Below are 26,595 nucleotides of genomic sequence, written 5' to 3' on the forward strand. Positions count from 1 at the left end.
GATTTTTATGGAGGCTTCATTACACAGGCATGAAGGATGCAGTCAATGGCCATTGGTGACTCAATTTCCAGCTCCTCTCCCCTCCTAAGAAGTCAGGGGATGGGACTGAAAGCTCCAAACCTCTAAGCACATGTTAGGTCCTCCTGCTAGTCAGCCCCCATTCCTAGGTTGCGGGGGGATCCCAAAATCACCTTATTAAGTATAACAAAAGATATCTTGATTGCTCCCATCAGTTAGAAAATTCTGAACTCTGTGCCAGAAAAGAGGACAAATACCAAATGTATATTTCTTATTATAAATCACAATATCAGTTAAAAATGAAAACAGTGATGACATTTATACAGAAGATAGGGCAGAAAGGGAGATTTTAAAAATGAAAAGCTCTATAAAATATGCTGATAAAAAGTTGATTATAAATAAATTTTAAAATTGGGGATGTATTTTAATTAAATGTTTTTAAAATCTTTTAGCAATTTTTTGTTAATTCTAGGCATACAACATAGTGATTTGATGTTATTATAGATTATACTCCAGATGAAGTTATTATAAAATGTTGACTATATTCTGTGTGCTGTACATTACATCCTTGAATCTTATTTATTTTATACCTAGTAGCTGGTACCTCACAATCCCTTTCCCTATCTGTTTCACCCCAACTCCTCTTGCCTACTGGTAATGACTAGTTTACTCCCTTTACCTGTGAGTCTGTTTCAGTTTTTTGTTATATTTGTTTGATTCAGTTTTTAGATTCCATATATAAGTGAGATAGTATAGTATTTGTCTTCCTCTGTGTGACTTAGTTCTTTTTTAAAAAATTTACTTATTTTAATTGGAGGCTAATTACTTTACAATATTGTATTGGTTTTGCCATACATCAACATGAATCCACCACGGGTGTACACGTCTTCCCCATCTTGAACCCCCCTTCCACCTTCCTCCCTGTACCATCCCTCTGGGTCATCCCAGTGCACCAGCCCTAAGCAACCAGTATCATGCATTGAACTTGGACTGGCGATTCATTTCATATATGGTATTATACATGTTTCAATGCCATTCTCCCAAATCATCCCACGCTCTCCCTCTCCCACAGAGTCCAAAAGACTGTTCTATACATCTGTGTCTCTTTTGCTGTCTTGCATACAGGGTTATCATTACTATCTTTCTAAATTCTGTATATATGCGTTAGTATACTGTATTGGTGTTTTTCTTTCTGGCTTACTTCACTCTGTATAATAGGCTCCAGTTTCATCCATCTCATTAGAATTGATTCAAATGTATTCTTTTTAATGGCTGAGTAATACTCCATTGTGTACATGTACCACAACTTTCTTATTCATTCATCTGCTGATGGACATCTAGGTTGCTTCTATGTCCTGGCTATTATAAACAGTGCTGCGATGAACATTGGGGTACACGTGTCTCTTTCCCTTCTGGTTTCCTCAGTGTGTATGCCCAGCAGTGGGATTGCTGGGTCATAAGACAGTTCTATTTCCAGTTTTTTAAGGAATCTCCTCCACACTGTTCTCCATAGTGGCTGTACCAGTTTGCATTCCCACCAACAGTATAAGAGGGTTCCCTTTTTTCCACACCCTCTCCAGTATTTATTGCTTGTAGACTTTTGGATTGCAGCCATTCTGACTGGTGTGAAATGGTACCTCATAGTGGTTTTGATTTGCATTTCTCTGATAATGAGTGATGTTGAGCATCTTTTCATGTGTTTGTTAGCCATCTGTATGTCTTCCTCGGAGAAATGTCTGTTTAGTTCTTTGGCCCATTTTTTGATTGGGTCATTTATTTTTCTGGAATTGAGCTGCAGGAGTTGCTTATATATTTTTGAGATTAGTTGTTTGTCAGTTGCTTCATTTGCTATTATTTTATTCCATTCTGAAGGCTGTCTTTTCACCTTGCTTATAGTTTTCTTTGTTGTGCAGAAGCTTTTAATTTTAATTAGGTCCCATTTGTTTATTTTTGCTTTTATTTCCAATATTCTGGGAGGTAGGTCATAAAGGATTTTGCTGTGATTTATGTCAGAGAGTGTTTTGCCTATGTTCTCCTCTAGGAGTTTCATAGTTTTTGGTCTTACGTTTAGATCTTTAATCCATTTTGAGTTTATTTTTGTGTATGGTGTTAGTGTTCTAGTTTCATTCTTTTACAAGTGGTTGACCAGTTTTCCCAGCACCACTTGTTAAAGAGATTGTCTTTTCTCCACTGTGTATTCCTGCCTCCTTTGTAGCATAATACATTCCAGGTCCATCCATGTTGTTGCAAAAGGCAAAATTTCATCCTTTTTTCTGGTTGAATAGTATTCTCTTTTTGTCTCCACGAAATTAATTGACACAGTTGCCTATCCTGGTCTCGAAGTCATGTCCTTGTGTGGGTATTCCTATGCAGTCTGTGTGTTCCTGGTGGTTCAGGTGGAAGAGCTAGATCTAAAGTGAACACAGGCCATGTCTTCTCCTGGCTGTACTGCAGTTGGTGCCTTGGTGCAAGGTGTGGCTAGGGATGGAGGGGCTATAGCTAGAGCCAGGTGTGAGCTGGGGCTTCTCTTGGGCTCAGTAATAATCTCTGCTGTGGTTGGGGGCATGGCCGGGGCTCAAGGGCTTGGAGCTGCCCTCCTGAGCTGGCTTTGCTCCTTCCTCTGTGTATATGCACACCCGCCATGGCAGTTTCTGCCCTGGCTAGAGGCAGGACTGAGGCCCGAGGCAGGACTGAGGCCCAAGCTGGTTCTGTGGCGAGGCAGGCGGGGCTGAAGCAGGAGGCTGATGTGGGCTGGAGGGTCTGTGGGGCTGTCCTGGCAGGATGGCCAGAGCATGAGGCAGTTTTCAGTCTGCTATTTCTGTGCTGAGATGGGGAGCAAGCAAACCTGTGCATGCGTTCATTGAGAGTGGAGTCTTGGTTTTTCACACTCCTCTGTTAAGCCCCACTGATATTTAAATCAGTTAAGGCGATTTGTCTTCCTGGTGTTAGACCCCACAGCTGGGTTACCTAATATGTTGCTTGAACTCCTCACTCCAAAGGGAGGCTCCCCAAGCCTGTGATATCCTCTTCCTCTTGTGGGTCACCTGCTAGGGGTGTGGGTCCTGCCTGACTAGATCACTTCTCCCCTTTCTACCATACTCCATGTGGTTCTTTCTTTGGAGCTTTGGTTGTACGAGAGCCATTCTGCTAGTCTTCAGATCATTCTTAGAGAATGTTGCACTGTATGTATTTGTAGTTTTGATGTGTTTGTGAGGGAAAGTGAGCTCAGAATCTTCCTGTTCTACTATCTTGATCCCATCAGTCTCACATTTATTTTAAAATCACTCTCCATCTTTTATGTTAGTCTAGGTTTCAAGTATCAGATTTGCACAAAGTGGGACTCACCCACAGCATTTAGAACTATACCTGTGTAACACTTGTTATATCCTTTAACACATGTAATTCATATAATCCATTCACCGCTCTTGGTCTTTCTAGTTAATAGATATTGTGGTGTCTTTTACTGCATTGATAATATATTATGATATTTATATCAAATATCACCTTTATATATATATACCTACAAAGTCCTTTTATGCCCTTCCCTGACCTATTTGAATTTAATGTTAAGCTGTACACATAATTATGTACTTCAAATGTAACAGAAATAGCCTTGACTTTCATCATCAGTAGTTTCTCTTTTGGTGTATTTTTAAGATTTTTTTTTTTTTTTTAGTTTAGACTGTGAAAATCCAGAAGTAGGTAAATTTACTCAGAAGGGTCACCTTAGAAGTTAGTGTCTATGTATATATTCACTACACCTAACCAAATCAACAAATTAAAAAAACAATAAAAAAAAACTCTCAAGGGAACATCTCAAGAAAAAACTTACTTTTGGTGTAGACTTGCCTTGTCCATAGTAGGCATACAAAAATATTTCTTAAATTGAATTGAATAGATTATTCCTTGTTAAGGGCATTTCTTTGTTATAATCTTGACACTGATATATGATTTGACAATGCTGCAGGTTAGATTTTCTGAAAAACATACTCAGATAGCAATTGGTACCAACTTCTGGTAGGGAGCGTTCTTAGGGAAATAGCTAGGAATGGGCAGAAAGAGAAGTCGGTCTACAGTGTAATCTCAACCAAGACTTCAGTCAACCCCTTAGGGAGCTTTGAAGATGGGTTGACCCTTCTGATTTGTGTCTTATTCTGGTAAGAGAGCCTAGACCTTTATAATCTGGAACTGACCACTTATTTAGTATGAACTTCCCTACTTCCTTCCTAGTAAGAGTCTGACCTTGGCCAAAACAGCTGACTCCAGCTAAGGGCAATTTCTGGAGAGGGTTGACTGTAGAAATAGCAGTACTTCCAGTGGCTGGAATAATAGGAATAAATCCTGGTACTTTGTAGGAGGATCTGAGAGAGGTACACACTGGATTCTGTATAGGTAGGAAGTTAAATTCAGCAAAAATGGCAAAAAGCAGTATTTTGACCATGTCATTTTTTTTTTCACATCTCACCTTTCAATCTCTAATTCTGTCAAAGGATGGGCATTTTTATTTGTTTCTTTACTTTCAATACACAGGTAGATTTGCAAAGTCTGACTTGGCTAATTATTCTGACAATTTCCTATTCATTATCTCACATAGCAGGGAGCCTCATTGGACCATCAAGCCTGTAAATTTATGATTGTACATCAATCTGTGAAATATATTGCTAGCTGCTGGCTCTGGGCTTAGGGAGCACCAGATAAGCCAGGATGTGCACAGTTAGCCCCAAGGTTTGGTCAGGAGCACTCGGCCATCCGACAAGTAAAGGAACTTTGCAGTAATTGAGAAAATGAACACCTTGGGTTATTTTCTTGCTGGCAATATTTAGAAGCTCTTATCATTGAATTGCCCTGCTTTGTTTCTCATTATCTATCAAAAGCTTTGCCAGGAAAGAAGCTATTTGGCACAGATTGAATTTTAGCTTGTTTGGGGGTGAAGAAGGTGATTTACAAAAGATGTTAAGTTCTAACACAGTACAGATTCAGGGCTTTCGATTTTTATATTTTGTATAATTTTTCATTACATGGGTGAGATGGTGGAACTTAATCTGCAAGTTCTGAAGATCTTCTAAAAGTTTACATACTATTTAGCTATATATACATCTGGACATTTTCTTTGCCTTTTTTTTTTTTTCCAATGTTCAGTTTCCTTTAATGACCCCCATTCTCCCCGAAGGGCAGGTGCAGGCGGCTGGGCGATGGCAAGAGGTGTTCATTTGAAGATCTTGCCCTGATTGAAGGCTTTGCCCACATGCTGGAAGGCCCCTTCCCAGCAAAAGTATTCTCGAACCAGCGTCTGGGTCTCCTCGCTGCCGGGATCCAGTTTCCGCCATGTGTATGACTCCTAGTCCACCTGCCAATCTGGACTCAGCAGAAAAGCAAGCTCCTGGCCTCGAAAGACCCAGACCCCAGAAATGGAGCGGCTATTGTTGGTTCCAAAGAGAATGACACTGGCAAAGGCATTCTGCCTCAGTTTGTCCAATCGCTGGAACATTCCAGTGATGAGGTTGCAACTCATGAAGGTCTGGGTGAGCTCTTCAGGGAAGCGATACTCAGAGTACCACAGGGACCAGCCATCCTTATCAAAGTGATCCCAAAAGTACGGCAGCGCCACGGAGAGCGTATCCTCGTTGGAGTACTTGCGCTTAAATTCATCCAACACAAAGGTACTCTTGGGCAGATGGGCAAAGGGATCCTTGGCCTTCGGCTCGGCAGCCAGCGCCTGCTCACATTCATCCAGCTCCTCCTCAGGAGAGGGGGCAGCCGCCTTCTTCTCCTCTTTGCCCTCCTTCCGCTCCACCTGGGGCTTCGGCTTCTCTTCTCGAGAACCTTTCTCCTTCCGTGGGGTGTCCTTTTTAGGCTGGCTCTCTGCAAACTTTTTAGCATCAAACTGGGCCATTTTCTCACAGAGTTTCACCTCTCCCAAGACAGCCCGGAACTGGGGCTGGTTAATGCAGGTGAGGAACCAGTGGTTGGTATTAGGGAAGGCCTGGCGAAAAGAAGGCTCCAGAACCTGTTTGTAAAGCTACAACAGGGTGCAGACAACTGTGATGTCAGCCAGCGTCACGCGTTCGCCCACCAGAAAAGTTCTCGTCTTCAAGTGAGCATCCAGCAGCCCCAGAATTCGCCTCATCTCCTTTGCATTCTCTGTGGCCTGCTTGTTGTGGTGCATCATGCCCAAGGTAGGGAACACCCAGGTGCTGGCCGGTGGCACTATGTCACTATCAGCAAAGCTCACCCACTGCACCACCTGCGCTGCTGCCTCGGGAGTACTTCCCCGCAGCTCCTCGTTGCTCACATAGTAGGCAATGGCATTGCTCTCGAACACACAGAATCCATCGTCACCCTCAAAGGCTGGAACCTTGCCAGCAGGAAATTTACGGAGAAATTCGGGGGTGCGGTTGGTTTGGCCAAAATGGAAGTGGGGTGGTGCGGAGAGCACGCGGACCTGAGCCCCGCTGTACTGAGCGGCAATGAGGGCCTTGAAGGCCCTCCAGTTTTCAGGATATGTGTACAGGGTCCCAGCCGCCATGGTGATTCCGCAGAGAAAGCTTTCTTTGCTTTTTTACTGAGTATATTTGGCTGTAATTAGATGTTCAAAGTGACATACGATACCAGAAAGCTTAGAAATCATTGCACTAAAAATAAAACAAAACAAGACAGGATTCACTCTCTGATTTTTCAAAGCTTCTCTATATCATGCTTAAAAGTGTATTTGGACACTCCACAAGTACCCTCTTCAAGTTTTCTACAACTCATTCATCACAAGCAAACCCAATCACTGTTTTCTCTATTTCTGTTAATACCACAGTCGTTTAATCCTTCAGTTTAGCGATCTAGGCATTATTTCCTTCTCTTTTGCTTTGTTCCCCGATTCTGAGATCCATGTCATGATGTGGTTGAAAGACAAATTATTTTATTTCCTAGATATCCACTTATCTTGGTGGACTCTTATACACTGCTTCTCATGGTGCTTCATGAAACTTTGCTCAATGAGAAATAGTTCTGGAACAGGATAGTTATAAGAACAGAGTAGAAACTATTTCTTTATGTTAGGACAGAAAGAGCCAGTAAGGTCTAGTTTGTGGGGAAAATACTTAGTTTTTTGCATTGTGGTGGATGAATTAGGAGAGGGCCTTTCAGAGATCAAGCTGAACCTTGCTACCTTATCTCAATGATTATATAGGGGAAGCTATATGATCTGGAATCAGTCGCATGTAGGCTGAGTTTCAGAGGTCAATACTCTTTGAGAAGACTTGCTGTGAACTCTGCTCAGTAGCAACACTTCATACCTAGAGGGGCAAAAGACCTCATTTAAATTCACAATTTGGGGGAAACACAGATGTTAAGTGAAGAAACAGTCAGGTCACACAGGCAAAAATTCTTATCCCTAGCAAAGTTAGGCAGATTTTCCTGGTGTCTTATGAAGTTTGCCACACATTCCTGAGCAGGAAGCTGCTCTTCTAAGACCTCCCTTTCTATTTCCCATGTATTCTTACAATGAATTCATTGTAAGCAATGAATTGGAAGCAATTTGCGTGTCTTTTCCTTGAAACTCTTGAGAATCTTGCTAGGCTGATAAAACCTCTCCAACTTAGAGGAAATATTGCCCTGCCAGTGAGCTTACAGGTGTTTACTGATGCCCAAGAGTCCAGTCACAAGATAGAAAGCCTTTTATTCCACTAGGAAAGATGAGGAATAGGGAGGAAAAGGAGGAAGTCAATTTTTATTTATTGGGAATCTATTATGGTACAGACATTATACTAAGCCCTTTATTTAGATTATCTATTTGTATACATGACACTACCATCCAAGGTAAATGTAACTATCCCAGAAGAGGAAATTAATGCCAGTGAGTTTATGCAACTTGCCCAAAGTCAGTCATCTTTCCCTTAGGAGAATTTGTCATTTACCTATTTTCCCTCAGCTCCAAGTCAACTCTCCTAAAACTTCTTTGCCAAGGTTGTTCTCTTTTTATTTAGTTGTTAAGTTGTGTCAAACTCTTTTCTGACCCTGTGGACTGTAGCCTGCCAGGCTCCTTTGTCCATATGGAATTTTCCAGGCAAGAATACTGTAGTGGGTTGCCATTTCCTTCTCCAAGGGATCTTCCCAAGCTAAGGATCAAATCTGCATCTCCTGCATTGGCCAGGCATATTCTTTACCACTGAGTCACCAGGGAAGTCCCTGTTGTCTTTTAGGATCTGCCAATAGGGGCACTAGGGAGAGACTGGAAAGCGTAAGGAGGAGGGAGAGGACTTCTCTCCTGTTTTACCTATTTCTACAGTGTGAAGTGGGCTTCCCTAGCGGCTCAGTGGTAAAAAAAATCCACCTGCCCATGCAGGAGATAGGCTCAATCTCTGATCCAGGGAGATTCCCTTGGAGAAGGAAATGGCAACCCACTCCAGTAACCCACTCCAGTATACTTGCCTGGGAAATCCCATGGACAGAGGAGCCTGGTGGGTTATGGTTCATGGTGTCGTAAAAGATGTAATTTAGCAACTAAACAAAAACAATGACAACATAGTAGGAGGCCCTAGCAGCGAAAGTTGGTTCCAACCTCTAATTACTTTTAGCACCCTAAGAACAGTGTCTTCATACACTCTTGGGGTACCAGCCATGGCCAATTATGTGCCCTGTCCTTTGAGGGCTGAGCACCAATTCCTAAGGCTCCTGGTTCATGCCATAGGTCCTTGTAAACTCCTCTCTGCCTTATCTTCTTTCAGTCTTAGGGTAGTAACTGCTTCTTGCCTAGTCTACCTCACAGCTCCCTTCTTTCTATTTTAGTCATCCAACACCTGTTGTACCAATTTCCTATATTAAGCCCTTTGTGTGTGTGTGTATGTGTATGTATATTATTTGGCCACACTGTGTGGCTTGTGGGATCTTAGTTTTCCCATCAGGGATTGAACCTGGGCTAACATTGTGAGAGCTCAGAGTCCCAACCACTGGACAGCCAGGGAACTCCCAAGTCCTTTGTGTTTTGAAATGTCTCCGTGGTTTCTGTTTTCCTGACCAGATGTAGATTGTGTGTGTGTGTGTCTAACTGTGGAGTGGATACACACGCAACTGGGAGTACCAAAGGCTGGAGAAAACTAGAAAAATCTCTGATCTGGTCCAGTAAACTGCTGGCTGCATCAGAGGAGTGTTAGAGGAGGCATTATCTTGACTGAGAAGCTCTTGGAAGAAAATGTATGATTTCCACGTTATCCACAGTTAGAATGTCTCTTAAAGCACGGAAGAGTAAGGTTCAGAGAAATGCTTTAGATGCCGTGTCTCTTTAAAGTGAACGCAAAAGGCCACACAGAGGAGTCAGGTTTTCATATTGTGGCCTCTTTTCACTAAGTCAGGCTGTAAAAGAAAATCATTTACATTTTGATCCTTTTCACTGGAGATACCAGAATAGTCCGCCATCACGTGTCCAATCCCTCTCTTACTTTCAGAGAGCTTGGGGTGAAATGGCATGAAAAATTTGTTCCTCCCCCATCTAAAAATTACTCAGTTTTTCTTTCCGCTCAAATGTCATTGAATGCTTTCAATTGTTTTCTAAGGGAACAAATTACCTATTTATTGAAATGAGTTAACTGTAGCTTGCTGACAAACAGTATTTCATTTTCAGGAGCAGCTGTCAGACTTTTAAAACATGAAAAGCCCATCAAAAACATTTTAGAAAGTACAGCCAAAACCTTATAAGTGCCTTTCTAAAATCTGTTCTGCTCAGATGTATTCAAGGTAATTAACTAGTAGTTTTTGTATTCTGGGCAGAGGATTTGGGTTCTGTTTTTTGTTTGTGTGTGTGTTTTAGAAGTTTTCATGGATACATTCTTAAGTTCAACAAATGTACACCGCATGAAGCAGTGACGATAAAAATGACCATATTACATTGGAGACCTACAGTCTGCCCAAGGGTAATGAAAATTTCTTCCAAATTGGGGTGGCATGGAGCACCCTGATTTATCCCTCTCCTTTGCTTATAATTCCCTTTTACCCAGTCCTCCAACCTTATTTTTGGGTAGAGCCCTTTGGGAGCACACCAGATGGAATGATCAAAAGCCCAGATGGGAGGTAAAGGACCCCTTAATGCTAAGCAGTTTGGAATAGAAAAAAGCTTGGAATTTCAACTGGGTACCCATTTTCTGAAATGTATTTCATGTAATCTTGCCCCACAGTTGCTCCATGAAAACAGCATTACTCCAGTCACTCATATGAGGGGAATGAGACAGACCCTCACTTGGGGATTTGGGGCTTCCCAGGTGGCGCTAGTGGTAAAGAACCTGCCTGCCAGTTCAGAAGACAAAAGACACATGGGCTCGATCCCTGGGTTGGGAAGATTCCCTGGGGGAAGGCATGGCAACCCATTCCAGTATTCTTGCCTGGAGAATCTCCATCAGAGAAGCCTGGTGGGCTGCAGTCCATGGGGTCGTAAAGAGTTGGCCATGATTAAGCGACAGCACAGCACAGCAAAGTGACTTAGCACACATGCATACACTTGCAGATTTAGCACATAAGTCATAGGCTAAAGACTCTCAGAAGTCCTTCAGTAAAGAACTCATCTAACTTTGCAGAAGGAAGTAATTTCCACATTTATGTGACCATGGAGCATCTCCTTCCTTTTACATTTTGTATGGTGCAACAACCCAATCTAATTTTACTTGGAACACATGTTTGGGATACTGTGTATAAATGAACGAAGGAAGAGGAAGACATTTAAAGGTCCTTCAGTAAGTGAAGCCAAAGGAAGATTAGCTTTATATATAGTCATATATACTATCTGAAAAATGGAAGACATCTTAGATCAGTTAGGACTCTCTGTTGAAAGGGCTAAGAAAATTGTTTCGAAGAGGCTTAAAGGGAAAAAGAGAATTTAATATTTCACAATGCTGAAAAACTGAGGGTCGATGTGGCTTCAGACATGGCTGAATTCAGGGACCAAGCAGTTTTCCTTCATCTGCAGTGTTCTTGTATATTTTCTGGAAGTTCATTCTGTCTGTTTGTGGGGCACGGTAGCTACAGAGTCTCCATCCCTTCGTGTTTTCAGAATAGAGCCCCCTTGTTTGGTGGAAATAGTAATGGACCCTTTCAGGATAAATGAATTGAGAGGGAAGGCATTGAGCACCGTTAAAAAGAAACTGAGGATGGTTGCTATAGTCAGAGGAAATGGATGCTGGGGAAGACACACAATCAAAATGTCAAAATAATAATCTAGTGCATCTGCCTGCCCTGTTTTTTACTGTTCTGACAGGAAGGAAAAAACCCTTAGAGCATGCTTTAAAGGTATGTGTGCTTATTTGAGTGACTGGAGAAGGGGAGAAGCTTGGAGTGTTGACCTGATTCTCAGATTGCACTGGAAGAGATGAGAAAGATATCCTGGTCAGGAGCAATCACTGGCAGAGTAGAAGGCAAAGCAGAGGTTCTTAGAAGGAAAGAATGTGTTGAACTATTAAAGTCCCCCAGATAGTTTGGAAATGTGGCCCTAGTAGTTTGCTCTAGCAGGAGCTCCCAAAGTCAAGGCAAGAAGAATCTAGAGAAGACACAGAAGGAAAATGGAAGCCCATGATTGGCCCGTTTTGAATCTCATTCCTTTGGTTGCCATCCTCAACCCAGTGTCTAATCCCTTACAATTTTGCATTGCTTAGAGGGTTACACCAGCTCTTCACTTTGTCAGTCCATCTCTCCCTTCCATATCACCAAGAATAGGTCTCTACAAATGATCACACAGCCCCTGACCTCTGTGGCTTGGATCTAGGTGTCTCCTTATTTTTGGTGACTGGTGAGAGATGGGATGTGAATTATTATTTATTGTAAACAGGGAAGATACTTTCCTTGCCATCCAAGGTGGTATTTGAGTGATTTCCCTCCCTCTACTCACATCAGTACTTGGTATGTATTGAAGTTCAATGAATGCTTCTGTGAATTTTGATACTTTTGGGAATTATTGCCCAAAGAACCTTGTTGCCCAGTCTATAAACTGGCTCCTCCCAGTCTTAACAGTCAGAACTTACACTTTTATGCTCCATCAATGCAACCCTTTGAAGTTCTCCAAGCATTCCTATGCTGTATACCACTGTCTTGGGTTTGGTTCCCTGGAAACAGCCTGAGATGCAGATTCTTGTGCCAGTATTTACTGAGGAACTGCCTTCAGGAGAAACCTGAAATGGAACAAGGGAGGCACAACAGGACAGGCCAAGATGTGGGTTCACCTGATCCTATGGGAGCTTTTGGAGCATGAATTATACCATAAAGCTTTCCTACCCTGAGGTAAGGGGACTGGCCATATCAGTGTATTATTGGTATTGGGCCACTTTTGGAAAGGGGAGTAACTTAGGCATTTCCAGGCAAGTTCTTTCCCATAGGTTGAGAACAATTCTCAGAAGAATGCAACTTGGAGCTCTTAACAACCCATCCTCAGAGCAGCTGGGAGATCTACTACAATCATCCCAAGTATTTGCTTACACAATTCACTCCATGAAAAAGCAGCAGCCCCTCCTCCTGTGTTACTGCCTGAAAACTTGCCCTAATATAGTAGTTTTCAAACCTTACCTAGGAAACCTACCTATTCACTCATACCCTCATCACCCTTCCCCTTCTTGGGTTAGTACCCTTTTTCCTTCACTAACACTCTATGCACTTATTATACTCTTTGGAATTATACTTGGGAGAGTCTTTGCTCTCCCAAGACTCTCCAAGGAGAGTCTTTTCAAGGAAAAGCTTTGAATGAGTTTACCATAAAAATAAATTCTGTCTTGTTACCTTGCAAATCCTTGAGGACAGCAATCTATCTTATTCATCTCCTGGCCCTTACTTCTGGCCCTTAGAACCGCACCTGATGCCTTGTAGGAGTTCCAACACAGGTTTGCTGAATTAAACAATATCAATCTTGTTTAGGATTGGTATCATGGAAAAATAAGTTGAACTTACCTAAGTTAAATACATACATAAATTAAAATATGTTTAACTTACCTATGGGAAAATATGTCAACCTAGAGTAAACTTTTTGAAACTAATTTATTTTCCAGTTGAAGATTGCCTTCTCTAGTATGCTATGTCTATTCCTAAATATACAGAGAAAGACATTAACCTGCCTTTTCGTACACAAATGAGTCACTTCCAAAAATAAGCACCATTTCTTGACCAACACTTACTTAATTCATCAACCTGTAATTTGCTTTTGGAAAAATCATCTCATAAAATGATGATGACTTGAGCTTTAAGAAATCTGGTGCAGAGCTAGAAAAAAAAGTAAACTTCGTGGCAACATTGCAAAGAACAAAATGCAAACTGCAGTTAGTGTTGGTAGCTGTTAAATGCAAGCATTCACTGTAGCAGACAGTCTTTCTTTAGAAAACACAGGCCAATGACAGAAGATAACAAATAGACACCCTTCTCTCTAGAAGAAACATAATAATTAGCGGTGAGGGGGGGTGGAAATTAGCGAAAGGTGACTTTGGAAGAGTGGCTGGAGAGTATATAATGTAACGACTGTTCAGATGCATATTCATCAAAGCTGTTGACATAGTTCTCTTATTAGCTAATATGTAAAATGTTGTTTTAAGGAAATGGTGCCTCTGTAAAATACCAGAGGCAAGAGAGTCTGGAGTAGCTGCCATTAAACCTCTTTGCTAATTGGACACACCAGCTACTGCTATCACATTAATCTGCGGCCTTACCTGACAGGCTAAACAGCCTGAGCTAACAGAACATTTAGAATTAATGTGTTTACTTTAAGAAACACGAAGTCTGATTCCATTAACATTCAAAGTCATAGAGGCTACAGAATTAAACATTGGAGGCTTTTCTTTCTTTCTTTTTCTATTTGATAGTCCGGTGTTTACAGAACTTACATTAATGATGAAGCGATGTAATTTTTTTTGTCTTGGAGGCTGAAAACATAAAAAATTGGATTAAAATTATGAAGCTACTCTGACATGATATATTAAAGAGCTCTGAATGATGCCTAGGGATGGAGGAGAGAAGAAAAACACTTGAGTAAGTAAACAGAGTTTATGAGACTTGTTTATGCCAGGAAAGCAGGATGAATATTTCTGACTAAAAGTTAATTAACTATTTTGCTTCAGCGAGCCAATTTGTCGTCCTAAACTTTGATTCATTAACTGCAAACTGAGAGAGTTGCTTGTTCCTTGGTGTACTCATATACTGCGCTTGTGTTAAATGGTGCCATGAGATATTGTCTGCTCTATCCAATTGAAACTAACGGAAAAGGCTATTATACTGAAAGTAAGACTTTTTAAGTAGCAGTAAGTAGATGGGTATTCTTTCAGAGCTATGCCCCAAAACTATATAGCTTAATTGCAAAGCTAATCAGCCCTTATCAAGTAAAATGAGGGTATACCAGGATTTTTGAATCTGTACATTAAATGGGGCATGAAAGTTGCCCAGTTGGAGATTCTATAGGCTTAAGTCTTGTGAACTTACCAGCAGTACTGCTTCATTTTTTGCCACTTGGAGACTATAATTTAGAAAAAAATCTGTTGTAAGGAGAAAATAAATCTCCATTTGTCAATAATGGAGATTATTTGTTTCTAATAATGATATGTTTTGTGAAAGTCTGTTTGCTATGTATAAAGGACCTTTGAGCTTATGACTGGGTTAATGAAAAGATAAGCATTTAGGAGAAAAAACCCTGGCCATACTCCTAGGATAGTGATGTTTCAGGTTTTAATCACAGTTGCATCCCAGCTGATGAGAGGTAAAGAATCTGCGTGCCAGCGCAGGAGAGGAAGAGACAGGGGTTTGGTCCTGGGGTTGGGAAGGGCCCCTGGAGTAGGAAATGGCAACCTGCTCCAGTATTCTTGCCTGGAAAATTCCATGGACAGAGGAGCCTGGGGGGGCTACAGTCCATGGGTTTGCAAGGAGTCAGATACGACTGAGCCACTGAGCACAACCACACACACACACACACACACACTCTCTCTCTCTCTCTCTCTCTCACACACACGACTAACTCTATATCATAGGACATACTTGAGAATATTTGTGAAAATTCATGCAACTTAGTTAATTTGGGTCTATAAACCTTAATCCAAGTAGTGGAAATGTTGTTCTTTACAAGAAATGGTTGCTTTTTTCCACAGTAAAGCTTATGGACTTTCTGTCTTACACTGCCTCTCTGTCCCTAGTGTGGAAACAGAGAACATTCTGCCCCTCTCTGTGAAAAGTCTTTTTGTGAATGCAGATTTTAAAGCCCCTTGAACATGGGCTAGACTATAAATTCCATGAAAGTAAGGGCTTTGTATGTAAATAGCTGCATTCCCAGTTCCTGGAATAATGCTTATGGAATGAATAAAGTAATGAATGAGTGAATGAACAAATGAATGAAGGCTTCAGGGCATTTTAAATATCCTGAGGAGATTATAATATTGTTTCGGTAAAATGAATAATGAGTTAATCTGGGTTTCCCCAGGGCTTTGAATATTGGGTGCATGGAAAGTAAGTGAGTAAGCATGGACTGTGTGAAATCTTTGTTCTAGTTACTGTGTAACTTTTGGCAAGCTATTTAATCTCTCTAAATCTTAATTTCATCATTCACAAATTAGGGTTAATAATGATAGTATCTTTCTCATAGGTATACTGAGGAAATATTTCATTGAGAAATGAAGAAGGTATTGTTTGTAAAGTGCTTTGAAGAGTTCACCTACTTAGCTGTAATTTATGAAGAATTTATGAAGATGCCATGTGCTAATGGCAAAGAACACTCAAACTACCGCACAACTGCACTCATGTCACACGCTAGTAAAGTAATGCTCAAAATTCTCCAAGCCAGGATTCGGCAATATATGAACCGTGAACTTCCAATGTTCAAGCTGGTTTTAGAACAGGCAGAGGAACCAGAGATCAAATTGCCAACATCTGCTGGATCATCAAAAAAGCAAGAGAGTTCCAGAAAAACATCTATTTCTGCTTTATTGACTATGCCAAAGCCTTTGACTGTGTGGATCACAATAAACTGTGGAAAATTCTGAAAGACATGGGAATACCAGACCACCTGACCTGCCTCTTGAGAAACCTGTATGCAGGTCAGGAAGCAACAGTTAGAACTGGACATGGACCAACAGACTGGTTCCAAATAGGAAAAGGAGTACGTCAAGGCTGTATATTGTCACCCTGCTTATTTAACTTATATGCAGAGTACATCATGAGAAACACTGGGCTGGAAGAAGCACAAGCTGGAATCAAGATTGCCAGGAGAAATATCAATAACCTCAGATATGCAGATGACACCACCCTTATGGCAGAAAGTGAAGAGGAACTAAAAAGCCTCTTGATGAAAGTGAAAGTGGAGAGTGAAAAAGTTTGCTTAAAGCTCAACATTCAGAAAATGAAGATCATGGCATCTGGTCCCATCACTTCATGGGAAATAGATGGGGAAACAGTGGAAACAGTGTCAGACTTTATCTTTTTGGGCTCCAAAATCACTGCAGATGGTGATTCCAGCCATGAAATTAAAAGACGCTTACTCCTTGGAAGAAAAGTTATGACCAACCTAGATAGCATATTCAAAAGCACAGACATTACTTTGCTGACAAAGCTCCGTCTAGTCAAGGCTATGGTTTTTCCAGTGGTCATGTATGCATGTGAGAGTTGGACTGTGAAGAAAGCTGAGCGCTGAAGAATTGATGCTTTTGAACTGTGGTGTTGGAGAAGACTATTGAGAGTCCCTTGGACTGCAAGGAGATCCAACCAGTCCATTCTAAAGGAGATTAGTCCTGGGTGTTCTTTGGAAGGAATGATGCTGAAGCTGAAACTCCAGTACTTTGGCCACCTCATGCGAAGAGTTGACTTACTGGAAAAGACTGTGATGCTGGGAGAGATTGGGGGCAGGAGGAGAAGGGGACGACAGAGGATGAGATGGCTGGATGGCATCACTGACTCGATGGATGTGAGTTTGAGTGAACTCCGGGAGTTAGTGATGGACAGGAAGGCCTGGCGTGGTGCAGTTCATGGGGTCTCAAAGAGTCGGACACGACTGAGTGACTGAACTGAACTGAACTGACTGATGAGGTTATTAATCCAAATGTGGAGATTGTCCCAAAAAAGAGTTAGAAAATATCAGTTGAGACTCTGTAAAGACAATGGACATTTGGGTTACTTCCACCTGTTGGCTGCTCTGAATAATTCTGCAATGAATGTAGGTGCAGAAACATCTCTTGGAGATCCTGTCCAAGCATCTGTTTATTCAGCATTACTGGTGATTAAATCAAAACCAGATGGAATGGAGCTACTAACATGAGAAAGTAGTTATTGCTTGCTTTGATCTAGCAAATTATTTCTTATTCATTAGAAAGTATATATGGCTTCACTGCAAAGATTTGGATGATCCTTAATGTGGATGTTTGTTATGCAGAAATGCAGGCTCTTCATTTCTCTTGGCACCCACTCCCATTTTCTTGCGTCTTAGCTATTATTTTGATGTTTCTAAAGTTTCTGCCTCTGTTCCCCCTTTTCCTAGGGTTTGATCTTTTCTTCTGTATCAGACAAGTCCACAGCATCCTCTTATATCTTTGAATTTCCCCTGTGTGTATCTGAGGGCTAGGCATTCACTTCAGTATCTGTTTGTGCTGGGTTTCTTTTTTTTTATTTTAATAATTTATTTATTTATTTTTTGGCCAGGCCACTTGGCATGTGGGATCCTAGTTCCCCAACCAAAGATCAAACCTGTGCACCCTGAATTGGAAGTGTGGAGTCTTAACCACCTGACCACCAGAGAAGTTCCCTGTGTGTGCTGTTCTGAGCCTCAAGTGTGGAGATAAAGAGGAAGAGAATAGGGGTGATCAGCAGTCTGTTTGCAGTAGCTTTTTGGATCTTCAGCTGTACTTTGAGAATGAATGAATGATTCTGTGAATGGCTACACGACATCTTGTGTTGTTGGGTTTCTGTTGAGCTGTATATTTGTTGGTCAGTGTTTGAGCAGTACTACAAAGGACTGTTCATTAAGTGGAGACTTAGAATTCAAGTTGGTGTGCATATCCTTGTTCTGGTTTCATATAGGACCTAATGGCAGCAGCATAAGGTTATCCATTTGTAGTGAGGATGCAGCAGGGCCAGTGATAAAGGCATGGAAGCTAGCTTGGCAGGGAGTTTCAGTGGGGCGCTACCGAGCCATCACTACTTAAGGTGAAAGTACATAATAAAAGGCAGCAGAGATCAAGAAAAAAGGGTTAGAGACCAGGGCAAACGGATGTGTTCGGAGAGAGATCAAAACTATGCAAGCTATTTGGACATCAGAAATGGGACCAACGCAAAAAGAATTAAGGCATTTACAGAGCTCTTGGATTAATAATATTAATAGTAAGAGTTTGGAGAAGGCAATGGCAACCCACTCCAGTATTCTTGCCTGGAGAATCCCAGGGATGGGGGAGCCTTGTGGGCTGCCGTCTATGGGGTTGCAGAGAGTCAGACACGACTGAAGCGACTTAACAGCAGAGTTACATTTATTGCCTACTTAATCTGTGCCAGACAATGTTAGGTACTTTTATGCATTGTGTTATTTAGTTCTTCCTGGAGAAGGCAATGGCACCCCACTCCAGTACTCTTGCCCATGGGAAAATCCCATGGACGGAGGAGCCTGGTAGGCAGCAGTCCATGGGGTCACTAAGAGTAGGACATGACTGAGCGACTTTACTTTCACTTTTCACTTTCATGCATTGGAGAGGGAAATGGCAACCCACTCCAGTACTCTTGCCTGGAAAATCCCATGGATGGCAGAGCCTGGTGGGCTGCCGTCTATGGGGTCGCATAGAGTCGGACACGACTGAAGTGACTTAGCAGCAGCAGCAGCAGTTCTATGAGGCAAGTTCTATTATTACCTTAATTTTACAAATGAGGAAACTAAGTCTCAGAGAGATTAAGGATACGATTAGTAAATGAATGAGCTGGTTGTCAGACTCAGCAGTGCTTTCTGGTTGTGAGCAGATATGAACTGGACTGAGGGAACAAGGAGTAAGTACAGTGTCACTTATCTCACTGTACTGTGACTTGTAATGAACTTTATGGTGAGTAGCAGGTATCATTTGTCGTTTGATTACAATTCAGTCAATGGTTTTGCTTGAATAAATGATATTTCAACTTCAGTTCAGTTCAGTTCAGTCGCTCAGTCGTGTCCGACTCTTTGCGACCCCATGAATTGCACCACGCCAGGCCTTCCTGTCCATCACTAACTCCCGGAGTTCACTCAAACTCACATCCATCGAGTCAGTGATGCCATCCAGCCATCTCATCCTCTGTCGTCCCCTTCTCCTCCTGCCCCCAATCTCTCCCAGCATCACAGTCTTTTCCCGTGAGTCAACTCTTCGCATGAGGTGGCCAAAGTACTGGAGTTTCAGCTTCAGCATCATTCCTTCCAAAGAACACCCAGGACTGATCTCCTTTAGAATGAACTGGTTGGATCTCCTTGCAGTCCAAGGGACTCTCAAGAGTCTTCTCCAACACCACAGTTCAAAAGCATCAATTCTTCGGCGCTCAGCCTTCTTCACAGTCCAATTCTCACATCCATACATGACCACTGGAAAAACCATAGCCTTGACTAGACGGACCTTTGTTGGCAAAGTAATGTTTCTGCTTTTCGATATGCTATCTAGGTTGGTCATAACTTTTCTTCCAAGGAGTAAGCATCTTTTAATTTCATGGCTGCTGTCACCATCTGTCTCCCTCAAATTCAGTAGTTATTTCTGCATAATCATACAAAAAAAGGATGTAGAAGTAGAAACTTCAAGATTTGAATTCTTGAGGGAACTCTATTTCCAAAATACTCAATCTTCTTCAAATGCATTTCCAAACATACCACAATTATCTTAAATTCTTGTTCAAAGATATTGTCACTGTGGAGAGAGGTATTAGCATTAACTGATGCATGTTTTAAGAGTTAGAAACATCTGGCTTCCAATCTAGATTTTCTAATTTTTCAATCATATATCTGGTATGAAATTTTTGAAGAAAGAGATATTGAAACAGTGATCTGAGACTCTGAAACTTGAGAAAGAATCTCGCTTTGAGAGGAGGAATGGCAAGATTGCAAATGTGGAAGAGTGAGGATTGTGTGGGATAGAAAGAATGTTAGATTTGGTGCCAAAAGATTTAGGTTTATATTTGACCCCTGCTACAGAGAAGGCAATGGCACCCCACTCCAGTACTCTTGCCTGGAAAATCCATGGATGGAGGAGCCTGGTGGGCTATGGTCCACGGGGTCGCTAAGAGTCAGACACAACTGAGCGACTTCACTTTCACTTTTCACTTTCATGCATTGGAGAAGGAAATGGGAACCCACTCCAGTGTTCTTGCCTGGAGAATCCCAGGGACAGGGGAGCCTAGTGGGCTGCCGTCTATGGGGTCGCACAGAGTCAGACACGACTGAAGTGACTTAGCCCCAGCAGCAGCAGCAGCTGACCCCTGCTGATTTCAAACCTGAAACTGAGAATGGTAATGTTGCATTTTCAGAGTCATCCCACAGTTCAAACAAAATAGTGTTATATGAGTGTCCTTTGTAAAATATAAATTTAATAAAGCAAACAGTTTGCACGCATTATCACAGCTAAGTTTCTAAAGCTTAATTTTTTACTTACAATGGTGTTTCTAGGATTGATTTTGAGAGTCAAGATAAATTCCTAGAACAACTAAGCATAGGTGAAATGGGAATCGTTCATTTGGTGAGATATTTGGTGAAGATGAGACAAGATATTAGACCTTCTCTTAGAGACAACGACTTAATCAAATTTGCCTACATTCAATTTGAGTGGCTGGAGCTTCTAGTTTCAGAAGTGACTTCTAAGACCCACGAGAGGGAGCTCATGCACTTCTTAGGCTCTGCTGGTTAGCTTTCCAATATCTCATTCAAAACAGGCAGTCGTTGGGGAGGTGAGGTGTGATGGAGAAAATGATCATGAGAAATGAACTCCTTCAAGAAAAATTATTGGGAGATACAAACTTAATTTCTTTACTATGTCTGAAAGCTATTGAGAAAATTCTGGCCAGAATCCTTTTAACTGGCTCCCTTAAAGGAGGAAGAACTGCTACTACCATTTTAGATTAATATCTCTGCCTTAACACCCATTCCAAATATTCTCCTCTTGCAAAAGAGCACTGAGAGATGATGATCCAGCAGGAATGATGTCCCACTCCACTTAGCCCAGGCAGCCTTGGGAGGCAACCAGGAATATCATAGTTTTGGCATTTGTGATCACAGCCTGTTTCAGTTAAATATTCAGGGAGAAAGGAGTCTATGCACACAAATTTAAGTAAGTGTTGATTGTCTGAAGTACTTTTGTAAAGGCTGTCATAGACTGGGAAAGGATGAATGAGTGTGTGTGTGTGTATGTGTGTGTGTCAGGGCGGGGGCAATGGGGTGTGTGTGTGTGTGTGTGTGTGTGTGTGTGATGAGGGGATGGGATGGAAGGCAGCATGGACACATTCTCAGTTTTGATATTTTTCATTTCATGATGTGGCACACTTCTCAGAGTTATAAAACGTGATCAAAGGAGAGACGTCTAAAAGGCACTAAACCCTCTGCTTGTGAAGAAATTCTGCCAATGAAAGATGAGTTTCTGGCTCATCCATATCTTGTTGTGTTACATTACAATGGATGAGTAGGCTCAATAATATATTCAGTCAATGTATTATAAGCATTAATCATTATATTGAATGATTATTTTCCACATAAGCTTTGTGTAAACTGAATTAGTATGCATGAAATGGAATTTTATACTTCAATCTTATAATAAAATTGAAAACGTATTTTGCTGTAGACATTTTTGGATCCAATACCTAATAACATTACTAAGGCAGTAAATCTTTTAAAATCAAACAGTTAAAGGAAAATAATGACTGTTTTGACCAATAATTAACAAGAAAATATTTTACTATTCATTACTAAATCAATAAGGAAACAAACCACAAAATACCAATTCAAGGGGTTAAAGTTTAAATTGAATGAGCTGCAATGAGGTCAAGCTGTTACCAGGAAAGGCCAACTGGCCGTCTCCCAAAGGGTCTACATAGGGATGTATTCATTGTCTACAAAATCAGAAACTAGTTTGGGCAACCCTTTTGAAGTGAATCCACTTTGTGAGGATTAACTAATGCATGAATTAAAAAACAATGGGAAATGTAGCTTGCAATTAGAATCATCATGATCAGAGAATTATTTTCTAATAGGAAAAACTCCAAGGGAAGTCACATTTAATTAGAAGCTTGATTTGTGTAAAATTAGAACAGAAAGGCTGATTTAAAATAGTTTGAGGGTTTTTTCTTTTCCTCATGTAAGCTGTTTGAGTCACCGTTCCCTATTGCAGGGATAGTTTTTCCAAAGGCATAAAAATATTAAATACCCGGGAGCCAACATCCTCTTCTTTGGACTCTATTTAGATGGTAAATGAGGCCTAGCTCTGTCCCTTGTGGGATTTCCAGTCTGGAAAAGTATGATAAAATGCCTAAAATATAAAATAATATCTTAATTGACTTACTAATAACATTTATATCAGAACTTTTCCCTCATCCAGAAGTCCCACCATGACCCCTGTAATTACTAATACCCTTCTTTTCCCAAAGGTATCCATTGTCACCAAAGATAAGTTTTGCTATTTTCTGAAAATTCCATAAATGGAATCATAGAGTAATAATTATTTTCTTCTGTCTTCTTTGACTTAAGACTGTGTGTGTTAGGTTCATTGATATTGATTCATGTAGTTTTAGTTCATTTGTTTTAATTGCTGTATAGTATTCTACTGTATGACTAAATAAGAAAAAATCTCTAGGCTAGTATACTGAAGATCAGGAGTCAGTAGAATTTTTCTGTAAATGGTAAGATACTAATTATTTTAGTCTGTGTGGGCTGTATGGTTTTTGTTGCAACTATTCATCTTTGATATTATATTATTACAGCAGTCATAGACTGTGTAAATGATAGCTGTGGCTGTGTTCCAATAATGTAACAAATGAATGACAGGTTGGATTTGGCTTGTGGATCACCCTTGAATATTTGGATTGTTTTCAGGTTGGTGTTACCATGAATGAACCTGTGTAATTTCTTGTATGTGTCTTTTGGTGTTTGCATGTAGGTGATTCCTTTCGATATGCAGCAAGCAATGAATTACTTTGTTCAGCTTTGGTAGATGCTGCCAACTTTTTCAAAGTGATTTTCTAAACAGCCTAGGTGCTCCATGTTTTATCAACATGTGAAATTTTCATTCGTTGAAAATTTAGCCCTTTTGGTGGGTATGTGGTATCATTTCCCTAATGTAAGCCTTTTCTGATATGTCAACTGAGAAAGCCAGTAAATTCTGTCATATGAGTGTATACATTCCACTGATTGTTCTATGGGTTTGTTTTATTTTATGCAAACGATTACCTGAAATAAAATAAAAATCAGAATATTTAAGTGTTGCAGTTCAAAACAAAAATATAAAAATACTGAAATTTGGCTTGGCTTTGAGAACAATGGAGGCAGGGGATATATGTATACATATAGTTAATTCACTTCCTTGTATAGCAGAAACTAATGCAACATTGTAAAGCAATTATACTCCAATAAAAACAACAGCAACAACAAATTAAATGGAAGAATAAAGAGCTTTTGAAGTGCTTTTACCTGAGAAACTTTTAGGGTTTCAGAGCAGAGAGTTTAAGATTAAGAATTAGTTCTAGATTTATAACAGCTAGTATCAAATAGGTTATGAGGCTTATAAACTGTATGAGCTTGAAAAAGTAACTTTAAAGCATTGTTGTAAAGTAGAATTAATAATATCTGTACCATCATTTCCACATGAATTTTGTGAGTATAAAATATGATTATATTTGTGATAATGCAAAATATTCAGAGAGAATTAAACTTCATTAAGGGTTCTTTATCCACTCAGGATACCAAATCTTAAATGTCAGGAATCTCCCAAAGTGTACATTCATCTGTAAAAATAGTTGAATGAATTCTCTAACTTAAAACCCTCTGAAGATAATAAAAGGGGCAGTTTGACTAAGAAAAGTATGATGTTGTGATTTATAATAAGAAATATAGATTTTACTTTTATCCCCTTTTCTGGCACAGAGCTCCTAAAATCCTTGGAATTTCCTGAGAGGACCAATAAATGCGACTTTTGTTATGTGTTAGTAAGGTGACTTTGGGACCCCATCTAAGAGTGGGGACTGATCGATGGGAAAACCAACCATGCAATTAGATGATTGGAACTTTCAGCCCCACTCCCAACCTCTGAGAGGCAGAAAGGCTGGTGGTTGAATCAATCACCAATGACCAATGTGTTAATCAATCACAAGCCTCTATTCAAAAAACCAAAAGCAGGGGGTTTGGAGATCTTCCGGGTTGGTGAACAGGGAGATTATGTGAGACTGGAGAGGGCATGGAATCTCCTTGCCCCTTCTCTATACTCGCCCTATGCCTCTCTCCCATCCGGTTGTTCCAGAGTTATAAATCCTTTTACAACAAACTTGTGATACTGAGTCAATGGGTTTCCTGAGTTCAATGAGCTACTCTAACAAATTCATCAAACTCAAAGAGGAGGTCACAGGGACCTCTGATTGATAGCCAGTCAGTCAGAAACACAGTTAATAATCTGGGCTTCTGATTGACATCTGAAGTTTTGAACAGGGGGCATTCTTGTAGGACTGAACCCTTAAGTTTTCAAATCTGACACTGTCTCAGGATAGACAGTGTCAGAATTGAGTTGAATTGTAGGATCCCTAGCTGGTGTCAGAAAATTCTTGTTGTTGGTGTAGCAATACCATTCCTCCACCCCCTACACACACTGGACTTGGTCTCGGAACACCAAAAAATAAAACCATACTGTATAATGGGAACTACATATGTGACACAATTAGATTATGCATAGATACATTATCCTACTGTGAATTGGAGTTTTGGAATTTTCTAGCTCTTACTCACAAAGCAAAAAAGCTGGACAGAAAGTTCAGTTATTGAGATTTAGGAAGTGTTTCTCTTTTGGTTTGGGTTTATCTTTTCCTCAGTTCAGTTCAGTAGCTCAGTCATGTCTGACTCTTTGCAACCCCATGGACAGCAGCAGACCAGGCTTCCCTGTCCATCACCAACTGCTGGAGCTTGCTCAAACTCATGTCCATCGAGTTGGTGATGCCATCCAACCATCTCATCCTCTGTCGTCCCCTTCTCCTCCCACCTTCAATCTTTCCCAGCATCAGGGTTTTTTCCAAAGAGTCAGTTCTTCGCATCAGGTGGTCAAAGTATTGAAGCTTCAGCTTCAGCGTCAGTCCTTCCAATGAATATTCAGGACTGATCTCCTTTAGGATGGACTGGTTGGATCTCCTTGCAGTCCAAGAGACTCTCAAGAGTCTTCTGCTACACCATAGTTCAAAAGCATCAATTCTTGGCACTCAGCTATCCTTATGGTCCAGCTCTCACATCCACGTGTCTACTGGAAAAACCATAGCTTTGACTAGATGGACCTTTGTCAGCAAAGTAATATCTCTGCTTTTTAATATGCTGTCTAGGTTGGTCATAGTTTTTCTTTCAAGGAACAAGCATCTTTTAATTTCATGGCTACAGTTACTATCGACAGTGATTTTGGAGCTACCCAAAGTAAAGCCTGTCTCTGCTTTCACTGTTCCCCATCTGTTTGCCATGAAGAGATAGAACCAGATGCCATGATCTTAGTTTTTTGAATGTTGAGTTTTAAGCCAGCCTTTTCAATCTCCTCTTTCACTTTCATCAAGATGCATATTTTCCTAGGTGCTAACAATTCTTTTCTGTTTTCTAATTTTGTTGGAATATGATAGCTCTTTGCCTCATTGGATATTATTTGCCAACATTTTTCAGAGTCTGCTAATGTTATAGTCCAAAGTTCAGATCTTTAGTTTTGATGAAGATGTGGTTTTTCCATTAAGTTCTGCATATTGACTATGATTTTTAACAGGGGATGGCATTCTTTCCCTTAATTTTCTTGTTTTTTTTGGCTGTCCCACTTCAGTGGTTGGAAAGTCTACATAGCTTATGTCTTTCAGCGAGAAAAATAGCATCTTGTTTAGGGACCAACCTGATAATTTATCTCCCATCAGGGGAAAAAGGGATGTCATACTATTTTGCAAAATTTATTAAACATCCATGGCTCAGAGTAGGTTTTTTTGACCATTTCATTCCTAATAGTGGCTATCCTCCAAAAAATAGTTTTTAAACTGTAAAGCTCTCAGTTCAGTTCAGTTCAGTAGCTCAGTCATGTCCGACTCTTTGTGACTCCATTGACTGCAGCATGTCAGGCCTCCCTGTTCATCACCAACTCCCAGAGTTTACCCAAACTCATGTCTGTTGAGTCATCCAACTATCTCATCCTCTGTTGTCCACTTCTCCTCCTGCCTTCATCTTTCTGAGCATCAGGGTCTTTTCCAATGAGTCAGTTCTTTGCATCAGGTGGCCAAAGTATTGGAGTTTCAGCTTTAGCATCAGTCCTTCCAATGAACACCCAGGACTGATCTCCTTTAGGATGTACTGGTTGGATTTCCTTGCGGTCTAAGGGACTCACAAAAGTCTTTTCCAACACCACAGTGCAAAAGCATCAATTCTTTGGTGCTCAGCTTTCTTTATAGTCCAACTCTCACATC

At 40.7% G+C, this 26,595-nt stretch overlaps 1 pseudogene across 1 annotated transcript; it reads right to left on the reverse strand.

Annotated features, from left to right (window-relative positions):
- Positions 1-5,147: 5,147 nt before the first annotated feature.
- Positions 5,148-6,566, reverse strand: LOC104998245 (annotated as a pseudogene). Its single transcript, XR_826430.1, has one exon. The product of XR_826430.1 is annotated as an elongation factor 1-gamma pseudogene (transcript).
- Positions 6,567-26,595: the final 20,029 nt, after the last annotated feature.

This window comes from Bison bison, unplaced genomic scaffold (genome assembly GCF_000754665.1).
Source record: "Bison bison bison isolate TAMUID 2011002044 unplaced genomic scaffold, Bison_UMD1.0 scf7180017864326, whole genome shotgun sequence".
Taxonomy (NCBI): Eukaryota; Metazoa; Chordata; class Mammalia; order Artiodactyla; family Bovidae; genus Bison; species Bison bison.